The sequence below is a fragment of the Schistocerca nitens genome, chromosome 1 (genome assembly GCF_023898315.1).
Source record: "Schistocerca nitens isolate TAMUIC-IGC-003100 chromosome 1, iqSchNite1.1, whole genome shotgun sequence".
Taxonomy (NCBI): domain Eukaryota; kingdom Metazoa; phylum Arthropoda; class Insecta; order Orthoptera; family Acrididae; genus Schistocerca; species Schistocerca nitens.
In genome coordinates, this window is record NC_064614.1 from 877,162,304 (window position 1) to 877,175,906 (window position 13,603).

A 13,603-nucleotide genomic window follows, 5' to 3' on the forward strand; every position below is an offset into this window, starting at 1 on the left:
CCCTACTGTTTGCTTAACGTGAGTTAGGGGATCTTTAATGACTTCATATAAGAGGCATAGTTCTTGCCATCTTACATAGTCCCTCTCTTCAAATCAATTTTGTAGTACAGGTGATGACTCCTATGGTGTTACCACCTGTGGTACAAAATTAATATCTCCATATCTGGTATTTTTAATCCGTTCACGTGATTAGTTATGGGCGATTGATTACCACTGCCTCCTCTCTGATGCAAACTCCCACTCATTCCTAGGGTACCTGCCTTCAATGACTAGATTTATTTATTTTTTATTTATTTATTTATTGTTCCGTGGGACCAAATTAAGGAGAAATCTCCATGGTCATGGAACGAGTCAATACATGAAATTATAACACGATATTAGAAACAGATAAAATGAAATATAGAAAAAAAAACATATTCAGGTGACAAGTCATAAGTTTAAATGAAGACAATCAACAATGTAACACTGGAATTTGCTTAATTTTTTAGCTCTTCCAGGAGCTCCTCGACAGAATAGAAGGAGTGAGCCATGAGGAAACTCTTCAGTTTAGACTTAAAAGAGTTTGGGCTACTGCTAAGATTTTTGAGTTCTTGTGGTAGCTTATTGAAAATGGATGCAGCAGAATACTGCACTCCTTTCTGCACAAGAGTCAAGGAACTGCATTCTACATGCAGATTTGATTTCTGCCTAGTATTAACTGAGTGAAAGCTGCTAACTCTTGGGAATAGGCTAATATTGCTAACAACAAACGACATTAAAGAAAATATATACTGTGAGGGCAATGTCAGAATTCCCAGATTTTTGAATAGGGGTCGACAAGAGGTTCTCGAACTTACACCACATATAGCTCGAACAGCCCGTTTTTGAGCCAAAAATAGCCTTTTTGAATCAGAAGAATTACCCCAAAAAATAATACCATACGACATAAGCGTATGAAAATATGCGAAGTAGACTACTTTTCGTGTTGAAGTGTCACTTATTTCAGATACTGTTCTAATGGTAATTAAAGCAGCATTTAGTTTCTGAACAAGATCCTGAACATGGGCTTTCCACAACAGCTTACTATCTATCCGTACGCCTAGGAACTTGAACTGTTCCGTCTCGCTTATAACATGCCCACTCTGTCTGATTAAAATGTCAGTTCTTGTTGAATTGTGAGTTAGAAACTGTAAAAACTGAGTCTTACTGTGATTTAGCATCAAATTATTTTCCACAAGCCACGAACTTATTTCATGAACTAAATTATTTGTTACTGTTTCAATATTACACACAAGATCCATCACTATCAAGCTGGTGTCATCAGCAAACAGAAATATTTTTGAATCACCTGTAATACTAGAAGGCACATCATTTATATAAATAAGAAACAGCAGTGGCCCCAGCACCGACCCTTGGGGAACGCCCCACTTAACAGTGCCCCATTGGGACTGAACATCACTACCACTCTCAATATTGCGGAGAATTACCCTCTGCTTGGTTCTTAAAGTAAGAGGCGAACCAATTGTAAGCTACTCCCCTTACTCCATAATGGTCCAACTTCTGCAGTAATATTTTGTGGTCAACACAGTCAAAAGCCTTCGTTAAATCAAAGAAAACACCTAGCGTTCGCAACCTTTTATTTAATCCGTCGAAAACCTCACAGAGAAAAGAGAATATAGCATTTTCAGTTGTTAAACCATTTCTAAAACCAAACTGAACATTTGACAGCAAATTATGTGAATTTAAATGCTCCAGTAACCTTGTATATACAACCTTCTCGATAACTTTAGCAAACACCGATGGCATAGAAATAGGTCTAAAATTGTCAACATTATCAATGTCTCCCTTTTTATAAAGTGGCTTCACTACCGAGTATTTTAATCGATCAGGAAACCGACCACTCCTAAAGGAAAAGTTACAGATATGGCTAAGTACTGGGCTAACATACATAGAACAATACTTCAGTATTCTGCTAGATACCCCGTCATATCCATGAGAGTTCTTGGTCTTTAGTGATTTAATTATTAACTCAATCTCCCTCTTGTCAGTATCATGGAGGAGCATTTCAGGTAACAGTCTCGGAACACTTTTTTCTAAGAGCGCTATATGATTCCCTGTTGGAATTAGGTTTCTATTTAGTTCACCTGCTATATTCAGAAAGTGATTATTAAATACTGTACATATATGCGACTTATCAGTAACACGGACATTCCCACTACGCACTGATTCTATATCCTCGACCTGTCTCTGCAGACCAGCAACTTCCTTTACGACTGACCATATGGTTTTAATTTTATCCTGAGACTTAGCTATTCTATCTGCATACCACATACTTTTTGCCTTCCTAATAACATTTTTAAGCACCTTACAATACTGTTTGTAATGGGCTGCTGCATTTAGATTTTGACTGTTTCTAACGTTTTGATATAATTGCCACTTTGTTCTACAAGATATTCTTATCCCTCTAGTCAGCCACCCAGGCTGCCTGTTTGTGCTAGTACCCTGTTTTAAACGTTGTAACGGAAAGCAACTTTCAAAGAGCATGAGAAAGGTCTTTAGAAAAGCATTATATTTATCGTTTACTGTCTCAGCGCTATAAACATCTTGCCACTCTTGTTCCTTTATAAGGTTTACAAAGGTCTCTACAGCAACCGGATCAGCTTTCCTGAACAGCTGATGACTATATTTAACACGAGTTGCAGCATAACAATCTTTTAAAGTTAAAATTTGCGCATCATGATCTGAAAGGCCATTCACCTTTTTTCTAACAGAATGCCCTTCTAGTAATGAGGAATGAACAAAAATGTTGTCTATGGTTGTTCTACTGTTCCCTTGCACTCTCGTTGGAAAGAATACGGTTTGCATAAGATTATATGAATTAAAGAGGTCTACCAGCATCCTCTTCCTTGCACAATCACTTATACAATTAATGTTGAAGTCACCACATATAACTAACTTTTTGTATTTCCTATAAAGTGAACCAAGAACCTCCTCTAGCTTTAGCAAAAATGCTGTGAAATCGGAGTCTGGGGATCTATAAATAACAACAGTTACAAGTTTAACTCCGTTAAATTTAACCACACCTGCACAACATTCAAACACCTTTTCAGTGCAGTACTTTGAAACATCAATTGACTCAAATGCGATGCCGTTTTTCACATACATGGCTACTCCCCCACACCGCAAAGAGCTCCTGTCAAAGATGTGGTCATTATTTAATCTAATTTTACTTTAATCTCTGCTGATTCCTGAGACAATTATCGGTCAGAGTACTCAAAAGAAAACTACAAATATATTATTAGGACACACGTCGCAAAGGGCAAATATACATGTTTAAGCACCTCTGTGCTTGTCATTTGAATGGCAAGACCCAGAATTATAACTTAAGGTCCATTCACTCTCAGTTATCCATCCCTACTCGACTTAAATTACTAAAAACATACATGAACAATATTCGTGTAATATTCAGTGAAAATGATAGTGGTTGCCCTCATTCAATTATATGTGAACGCCCGTTTGACATTTTATAAATAAAGTTTTTTTTTGTGTCTCACTGTCTCTGGACGTTTATATTGTGCATGGTGTAAGTGTCATCTTTACACAATTCAACAAGGTCTGGCCCAGTCCAGTGTCTGGGATTGAGTACACACACATGTACCTTTTATATATATATATAACACAACCAAAATAACAAGAATCATTGTGTATTGAGCAACCACTGTTGTGTATTTGTAACAAGGTATAAGTATGAAATCTTATTCTAACACAAAGAGACGTGGAATGACAAATATATGACGTTTTAACAAATGGCACATTTATAAAATCATAACCTCCTTATAACATAATTCATAAACAGAACAAATGAGTACTTTGCATTCGTTGAGGTGCATGTTATTCATTTGAATCCACACTGACACACACACACACACACGGCACAAGTTTCTTGCAGGAACAGAAGTGACATTAGTTCTGACTAGCAAGTTGAGGGATGGCTAACGGCTGAGAAGAGAGCAACGTCGATTACCGAGATAGCGCCACAGGCACCCGCATCTTCTTGAGGCAGGATGGCTCTCACCTAAGATCTCATTATTGACATCTTGTCCGACAGGCACAAGACCCCATCGGTGCATCTATGATCGGTGATCTCTCGCGGCTCAGCCATAGGTCATTGCTCCTTCTATAGACGTTTTAGGGCAAGGGAGGGACCGTGATCAGACAAGAGCCTATTTTTTGCTCAGGCCTTCAAAGTTGGTGTCATTAGGCACAAAAGGTCAGCTGGGCTATCGCTCCACCTGACGTGGCGAACAACAAGTATAGAAACCTTCGTGGACCTCTTCATTGCTGCCCCCAATCCGTACCGTGTACAGAGAGACCAGGATCGACCTCTTTCTCGTACACAGAGGTGCTGGATGTCACCTCTCCTTGGCTGCTGAGTTGACCACCGTCCCCGTCGATTCAGGGCGTGGTCTGCATGCCATCACCATCGTCAGCTGTGTGCTTCCTTCATTGCTGTCGTCCTCGTTCCTTGTCAGCTCGTGTGTGGTGTGCCAGGTGTCGTAGTTTTAACTCCCTCTTGCTCAGTTACGCCACCTTAACACACTAAGACAACTAATTTTAGTACATGAAAAGTGCTCATGTTTAACCATCAGTACCATACATTTTTTTAAGACAATGAACTGGTTTCATTACAAAAGGAATAATTTTACTTGTTTGTAAATCAACTTCAGGATCAATTAAAATAGAAATGTAATTGAACTTTTTTATACATAAACATAAAAATGTACAAGACAACTTGCTTCACAGTCGTTCACACACACACACACACACACACACACACACACCATCAGTACCATACATTTTTTTAAGACAATGAACTGGTTTCATTACAAAAGGAATAATTTTACTTGTTTGTAAATCAACTTCAGGATCAATTAAAATAGAAATGTAATTGAACTTTTTTATACATAAACATAAAAATGTACAAGACAACTTGCTTCACAGTCGTTCACACACACACACACACACACACACAATCAAGGGATAGAGAATCAAGATTATCTGACAGGATCCCATCACCATTTCTAACTACCAATTCCTACGACTAACACGGTGTTGGCCAACCCGACTACATATCTACTATTGACTACTTTTTATCTTTAATCTTGTTTTTTCTTCTGAATTCCCTATGTGACAGACGTCCCTCTTATTGTGCCTGCGAACATGTATAAAACACAACAAACTTAGACATGTGTCAGTCTTACCAAGATTTTTGTTGGAAGTTTGGATAGCGTCTTTTATCGTGTTCTATTGCGACACTTCTTCTCTCCTCTATTTTCTTCCCGTTTTCTCCTTCCATTCTCACGAATGGTTTTATAAGGCCTGTGAACATGTTTCGGATTAGCGTGTCACAATGGCACAACACAAATATAGCTCACTACTCACACTCGCAGTTGTTACACTATCTTGGTATCAACAAGTATTTCTGGCATATTAATGCTGCTGTTTGCTATTTAGATGATTACATCCGGTTCCTTTTTAACATGCACTGGGTGCGCTAATTCACGCAACTGCGCATAGCTGTCCACCTCTTACGTACTCAGAGGCATACGAGATGCGTCGGTGCGACCTCGTAACGACCTACGGGACTGGCCACCTTAAATATGTTCTACAATTACGGAGATACAATTACGGTGAACCTTCCTGTAACTTACAGAGTCCCTAATCTATCTTTTTCTAGGGTACGCCCAGAAATACTTCTTTTCCGTTCTTTAATCGTGTGTTTTTACAAAATAATCTAGTGCACTTCATTTTCATAACATCGAGAGACGAGATATCATTATTAATAATAAAAACACAAAATATCGGCACATATAAATGAGACATTCTACCACTAAAATCAGTACATACACAAACAAACAAGTCACTTTAGCAAAAATCCTTATTCTAAGCCTATATTTACTACGTCCGCGCTCTGGTCTAGTCATTCGTAATCCTGCCCGTTAAGGTTGGATGGACCAGGCTTCGGAGGCGGACTTCGACCTCTTCCTGGTTGTTATTTTGGTAACCATAATTCCTGTTCCTTCCCGATTGCTGATTACCGCCCCAGGTCCTTTGTGATTTACTATGTTGCACCGGAGAGTGTCGATCTTCTTCCGTGTACCTTCTTTTCGAGTTGCCATTACTCTTATTTTGATTGTGGCCGTTGTAGTTCGGTGCTGGCCTACTATCCCACTGGGGTCCATTATTGCGACGGTTGTTATTTTGTCCACGCTGTCGGCGTTTCTCCCGCGCCTGTTCCTCTCGAAATGCGAATTCCAGTTCGCGCAAAATGCCTTTAAATACCTCAGTATCGCTACCACAACGACCGGCAAGTGATTGTTGAGACGAGATGGGGAGTTTCATGTAGCATAATCGGATGATTTCCGCACCGCTACATGGGTTGTCTAGGTACTGGTTTCTTTTTGTCATATTTTCAAAAAATTTGACCGGACTCCGGTACCCTGCCCCGTCCATATCTCTGGACATCATAATTTCTTGTTTGGTCTTTTCTTGGGTTTCTTTAGACCAGTACTTGCCCAAGAAGGCATTCTTGAATTCTTCGAACGAGACGCTCGTCTTCGCTACATTTCTCATGTACTCAGCGGTCGCGCCCTCGATATGGGAGCACACAAAATCCAGCTGGTACATCAGTGGCCAGTGTGGGGGCAAAGATAACTCGAATTGTCCCATAAAAGTTTTTGGATGCAAGCTATTGCCTTCGTCCTTGTAGTGATGGAACTTTCGGACTGATACAAAATGCTTGTAGTCAAACCGGTCATCATTCCAGTTATCATTTAGACCGTTCTTATGATTCGTATGAACTTCGGGACGTGGACTAATTCGTTCCGACACGCTATCGTCATCTCTCCCCCTCTGTATGTTCGACAGTTGTTCGGTACATCTAATCAGTTGACAGCAATTGTGCTCACTGGACTGCTGCGCGCTGTCCTTGTTTACCTCGGTCGTTGCCTCAGAGCTGTGAATGACGGCGTGGCTCCCGTTGCTTATAGTGCCAGCTTTGTCACACCGTGAAGCGGTTATCTGTGTTCCGGCAAGTGACGGTTCAGTCGACGCAGTAATTACACCCTTCTCCTTTCCTGATGTCTCTGTAATGAGACGTTTTACCTCGTCCTCTAAATTTCTTTTTAATATCGCCACCTCCTCTTTCAACATCTCGTTAGGCCCTACGTCCGGTTGCTCTTGTTGCTTTTCTTCAACACGTTTTATCCGGCTTTGTAGCCTTTATAACATGACCGTTCCTACTTTTGCCGTGCTTTGCGTGGAGTCTCGGGTTTCTCTCGCTATTTTCCTTGCACCTTTCGCAATTAATTTGGCTTCAATTGCCGTTCGTTTGATGATGGCCATCCCTTTCTCTATTTTGACGCCGATATTCTTTACCTCCTCTTTTACTTCCCTATGAACTTCTGTGAGCCTATAGTTCAGCTCCGAATTCGCCTTTTTAATTTCGGCATTAAGGTTGGCGCTCTGCTCTAAGTTCACCGTTTGCATCTGTTGCAACAGGTCCATAATGTTTTTGAGAGTAGCCGCATTTTGATCCTCGTCCTTTTGTGGTTGAAAATGCGACTCTTCTCCTCTGTTCCGAGGAACCCTTCGATATCTAGACAAGTACCGTCTCCGCGCCCCCGTCGGATCACTTATTAATGAATCGTTTGATAATGGTCAGACACCGTTTTGTTCCAACACACTCTGGCTTCTTAGGCTGTATCTTCCATACTTATGGATTAATCCTGTACTCCCTGCGTCCCCCGAGCCCTCAGTATCACTGCCTGAGCCAACGTCCTTGCTATTCAGTGGACTAAACCAGTCGTGAGACGCAGTTTCAGTAAGTTGCAACTCGCGTTCGTCACGCTCATCGGTAGAGCTTTCCCTACTATCACCCATGTTCTCCCGAGTAACAGTCTGATTACGTTCTGCCGTTGTATTGGCTTTTCCCCTCGTTATCATTTGCACTTTTATGTTACACGAAAACTCAGAACCCAGGTACCCCTTACTCTCAATAATTAGATAACGCAAAACATATATCAGGACACAAATTGATACACTGGGCGTGAGCAGTGACTCGACAAACAGTTCATGAAGCATTCCCCCAAAAAAGGCTAGTACCAATGATTGTGTTCTGTGTGCTCAGCATCGGCTGATTACGGCACTGCACATCATAAGTACTCCAACAAATCACAAATACAAGTAACAGGCACCTATAAATGTCAATTTGAAAGGACAGCACATGAAGAAGACAATGTAACTTATTGTAACTAATGCTACCCGTTTTTCAATTAAAAAGGGCTAAGCAATGGATCACGCGGAAAAATTTCCTATTTAAGACTACTTCCTAGCAAATCCCGAAGTATCGTATCCTGACATGGGTCAGTCATATGTAACACCCCACACATAACTGGTATTGGTGTGTGTTCACCCCAGGTAATTGACTAACAGATCAACAGAGAGTGCAAAACTGCCGCAAGGTCAGATAACGTAAAGCAAGTAATAAGGCCCTGTGACTCCTGATTGAACTGCGGTGGCAGTGTTGACATTAATTGATTCAGAATTGATCCCTTTTAATTAAAAAGGGGGGCACATTGATGTTATATTCAGCTATTGAACACCAGATGAAAATGTTGAACATAAAATTAATTAAGAAAGTGACTTGGGATTTCAACTACTTGATTAGAAACAGATTCAGTCGATTAGCACAGATTTATTTTAACTCACTACGTTCAATCATCACATTACATGACTCTCCTAACAGGCAGTGGTAATAAATTGCGTTTGCGTGGAGTAAAGCGCGATAAATCAAAAGTAATTCCTATCGACTGAGCCAGGCGTAATACGAAGTGCGAGAAGAATTCTACAATACACGGCCCATGAAACCCTCGTGGAAACTTTGCCGACATGATCCAACAAATTAATCAGTGGCCGGAGCGGGCGCAATATCACCGAATTCAGTATGGCGGAGCGGTGTCGTTGTGCGGACGTCGGCCGACCTCGTGGTGCTGCAAGGCTGCGCTCGTCTATTCACTCCTAGCTATCTTGCTCAGTACATATCTGAACCAAAACTTCCTATCTCCAAGCTCAATCGTTCCATTTGCTAAGTCCTAAACTGCAGAGATGCTCACTCTTTCTCAGGCAAGCTGAGTAAAGAACGCCACGTCCGCACTCTAGGCAAGCTGGGAACGGAAGACACCTACGGAGACTTCTCCCAGTCCGCTCTTCGCCTCGGTTTCCCCTCCAGCAAAATCACTTACGCCAATTGCAGCTCAAGTCGCATTAATTATGGGTTGCTTCCCAGCGCCGAACAATGCCTGCTCTGGGAAGTGAACAAATTCCCACAAAATTTCCCTTCCTCTCAACTTCTGCTATTTAGCTCCTCCCAGGCCACCGATCAAGGTTAGCGTCTGCACAAACACCAATTTTTCTGGAATTCTGACTCCCGGGAGAGAACTTCAAATTCTTTGGTCCTACGTTCCCATCGGAGGCCGGCATATTTCATTTTGTCGCTCTTCACCTGATTTACTTCAGATTCTGCGGACTGTGAATTCAGCGTGAAGTTGCTATAGTCACGAACACGCATATTTTGACCTGTGTTGACCGCTCCACCGTAGCTTTGCGCGGCTTTCTAGCATGTTTCACTGAAAACGGGATGACGGACATTTATCAACAGGCGTACAAGTTCTCCGTCTGCTTCCCGGTACACCAGCATGGGGTCAACCACCCCCCCCCCCTCACTATCACTCATCTTAAGGCAGCTGGAGGCCGCGCCCCGTTACTGCTTTCTCAAGAGTTTGAGCCGCCCTAAGCTGCCTATTGTCGCTTCCCTTCGCCGCTCCCCAGCCGCGCGCTGTGGTCAACTCGAATACTTCCCTGGGGTAAACTAGCCTCCAGTAAATCGATTTGTTTCCACAAAGTTTTCATGTCGTGTGAATTACTTTAAAACCATCACCCGACATTAATTATTCCAATATGTTCATACTATACCTTCTACAAGATGCATTGTGCCTTGTCAGTCATTTTTGTTCAGCCCTACTGTTCGCTCAACGTGAGTTAGGTGATCTTTAATGACTTCATGTAAGGGGCATAGTTCTTGCCACCTTACAAATGCTATAACCCTTTCCTTCCTAGGCCTTGTACTTCTGTTTGTCACAGAGACCTCGAAGAAAGAACACATTGATCGCCCTTAATAGTAACAAATGTAATGGATACTTTGCAAACTATCGGCTTTACGAACTAGACGTGATCATGTTGAGTACCAAAAGGCACCTCGTACCCAAACCATCTGCTGGACCCATATGATGATGGATACAACCTGGCAGCGTTAGTTCTTCTGGGAGACTCCATAAACGGGTACGTTTAGCATGATGATGTGTGTAGTACTCGGAGTCATCGGAAAGGACTACCTGGTGTCGCTCCTGTGTCCACTCTTGGGCGCACCACTCTTTGAGGACGTCGCGTCAAGGATAGCCGTACCTATGGTCGCGCGGTGTGATCTTCTTAGAAATACCAAGCATTCAAATGCGGTTTGTGATTGAGAAACTCGACGTGTAATCTTTCCTTATACACAAAATGCAGAAGCGCTATTCCTACCTATTTTGTGCAGTCGTGCTGAAGTCCTACTCATTTACACATTCAACAGATAGTACGCTTTATGTCAGTTTGATGTTTGTTGCATTCTGCCTTTTTGGCGTTGCAGTTTTAATGAATATCAGGGTATGTGCTTAAATGGGCTAAGAAATCAGAGGCTTGCACCATGAGTTGGTTACAACTTGGAACTCGTAGTCTTGGTTGAAGTGGGACAAGGTTTAAATCTTCGTCAATAAGTCCTTCCTAATTTGGATTTTCTGTGGCTTCTATAAACCAGTGACGAATGCTGGGACATTTTGATGGATAGCACGGATTGTGTATCCACTCCCCTCAATCCTAGCTGTAGAACTCCATCCCTTATGACCTCAGTGTTGCTGGGACGTTGAACTCCAACTTTACTTTCTTCCAGACTCTTTCCTTTCGTAGACAGTTCTTATGCCATCTAATCTGTCGACGCACGCCTTTTGGCTTGACTCGAAAATATAAATCACCCGTGCATCTTTCGTACTTTTCAAATCCCATAAAATTAAAGTCTACTTATCGTATTGGACTAGTACTCACGAAAAAAAAAAAAAAAGGTATGGCAGTGAATGGCACAGCCATAGTGTGTAAGGATTCTGTCAAAGTTCTCTCTCTCTCTCTTTCTCTCGCTGCTGTGAGTGTATGCTGTTGTGAAACGTAAAGACAAATTAAAACTGAGTTTCAGGCGTGCAGTCTAATGAGATGTACACTTAAAAAATAAAAAAGACTCACTACAAAGGAATTATTGGAACGGGACGGAATCGGTAGGTGTCACGTACACGTACAGCCAAACAAATGATTAAAATTTCAGAAAAATTAGATGACTTATTCAATAGAAAAAGCTTCACAACTTGAGAAAGTCAGTAATGCGTTGATCCACCTCTGGCAAACAGTTATCCGGCTTGGCACTGATTGATAAAGTTGTTGGATGTCCTCCTCAGGGATATCGTGCCAAATTCTGTCCAATTGGCGCATTGTCGTCAAAATACCGAGCCGGTTGGAGGGCCCTGCCCATAATGCGACAGACGTTCTCAATTGAGGAGAGGCCCAGCGACCTTGCTGGCCTAGGTAATGTTTGGCAAGCACGAAGACAAGCATAGAAACTCTCACCGTGTGCGGGCGCGCATTATCTTGCTGAAATGTAAGCCCAGGATGGCTTGCCATGAAGGGCAACAAGACGGGGCATAGAACGTCGTGGACGTACCGCCGTGCTGCACGGGTGCCGCGAATGACAAGCAAAGAAGTCCTGCTATGAAAAGAAATGGCAGTCAGTCAGGTTGGTATCCCACCGCTGTATATAAAGCAAAAGTGTAAAATTCCCCATTCTTTTAATAAATTCATTTCTGTGGTTCCCGCTATGAAGAAACTATATTGTAGGGTTATAGATATCTACCCGTTTCCTCTGTCATCCTTCTTCCATATCTGATGAACCTATCCGCCTCTACAGCTACATTTCCCCCACACACATCACAATTATTAATGTATTTAATTGCTAGGGAATCTCAACATTACAAGTCTACTGCTTTATGGTGGAGGCTGTAGCTCAACAGGTAAGATGATACACAGGAAAGCAGGAAGGGGGACACACACTGTTGAGCAGAGCGATCAGTGTTTAGTAGTGCCATTTCACTTTCAGAAAAAAATGTGCTGGTTAAGGTTTACACACTAATCTCTCGTTCGTTATATAGATAGGCTGCAGCGTTCATTAAAAAGGCGGTGGGGGGGGGGGGGGAGGAGAGAAATACTTGAGCTCAGGACACAGGGGTGCAAATGACGTGGTGCAAAATTACTACCTCTTCCACTCAGTCTCAGGATCCTGGTATATACGAGTAAAACCCGATGGGAGCAGATCTGAAGGGCTAAAGCAGGGCATAGCTCGATAGAGGAAGCCATTTTTAATTAATGTAGCAGTGGTCCTGGGACATTTGCCTCAGACTAAATGTTGATCACAGAGGTGAAACCTTTGACATGGCGTTGTATGTAACATTACGATGAGTGCCTTCCACCGCCAGACGTGCCAAGACGTGAACAACTACTATTAATGGTTGCTGTCAAAGATAGCTGAATGGTGTTTAAGTGTTAGTCATAACTCACTGTTCTCTGGGCATACACATTGCTTGTTGTTTAGTGACAGAGGGGAAGCAGGCGGTGTCACATGTCAGTCGGCACACGAGCGGTATCTTCTTTATTCATGACTCCCATATCCTCAGAAAGCACTACAGCACTTTCCCAGCATTCAGTAATACGCTGTCGCCGAAAAGTACCGTTCGTGTCCTCTGTAGCCGCTTATATGTCCAACATGAAGCGATTTTGAGGAACATATTTCATTCCTGAAAGTCTGCTTTTTCCTAAGTATGTTGCACATACGAACGTGGCCAAATTATTGTAAAAATTATTCTTTAATTATTTTTGGTTCCACAAGCAAAAGCATGTTAATTTTGTGACTCATTGCACTGTAATGTGACGAGTGTAGAGTTTGGTTCGTTTATAATGAGGCGTTAAGTGCACACATAAGTTATAAATTCAAATTGTTTAACGTGACTACTACTAATAATGATAATCTGCAAACTGACGTACGTAGAAGATTCTGTTAGTAGAGACTGACAGTGGAGGAGGGAAAAGGGGTAGGAGGAGGGAAAAGGGGAAGGAGCGGGGGAAGAGAGGAGGACCTGCATTGGGAGTTTACTGTGTTTTGCACAGTCCAGCATTCATTACAGGTTCGAAAAATAGGGCCAACGTGGGCCCATAAAGATGATTTTAAGTATGTTAACATTTATTGTGTAAGATTTATATAGTTCTCATTTATAACAACATCACAGAACGCAAGAGTGACACCACGTGTCTCAGTTCTGCATCTAGCGTGATAAGGACGTACCATATATGGAGGCTCCAAGGAGAACTTTGACGGACGGCAGCCATCAGCTTCATACGTGTGCCACTGGTGCGCAACACGATCACCTCTGGTTCG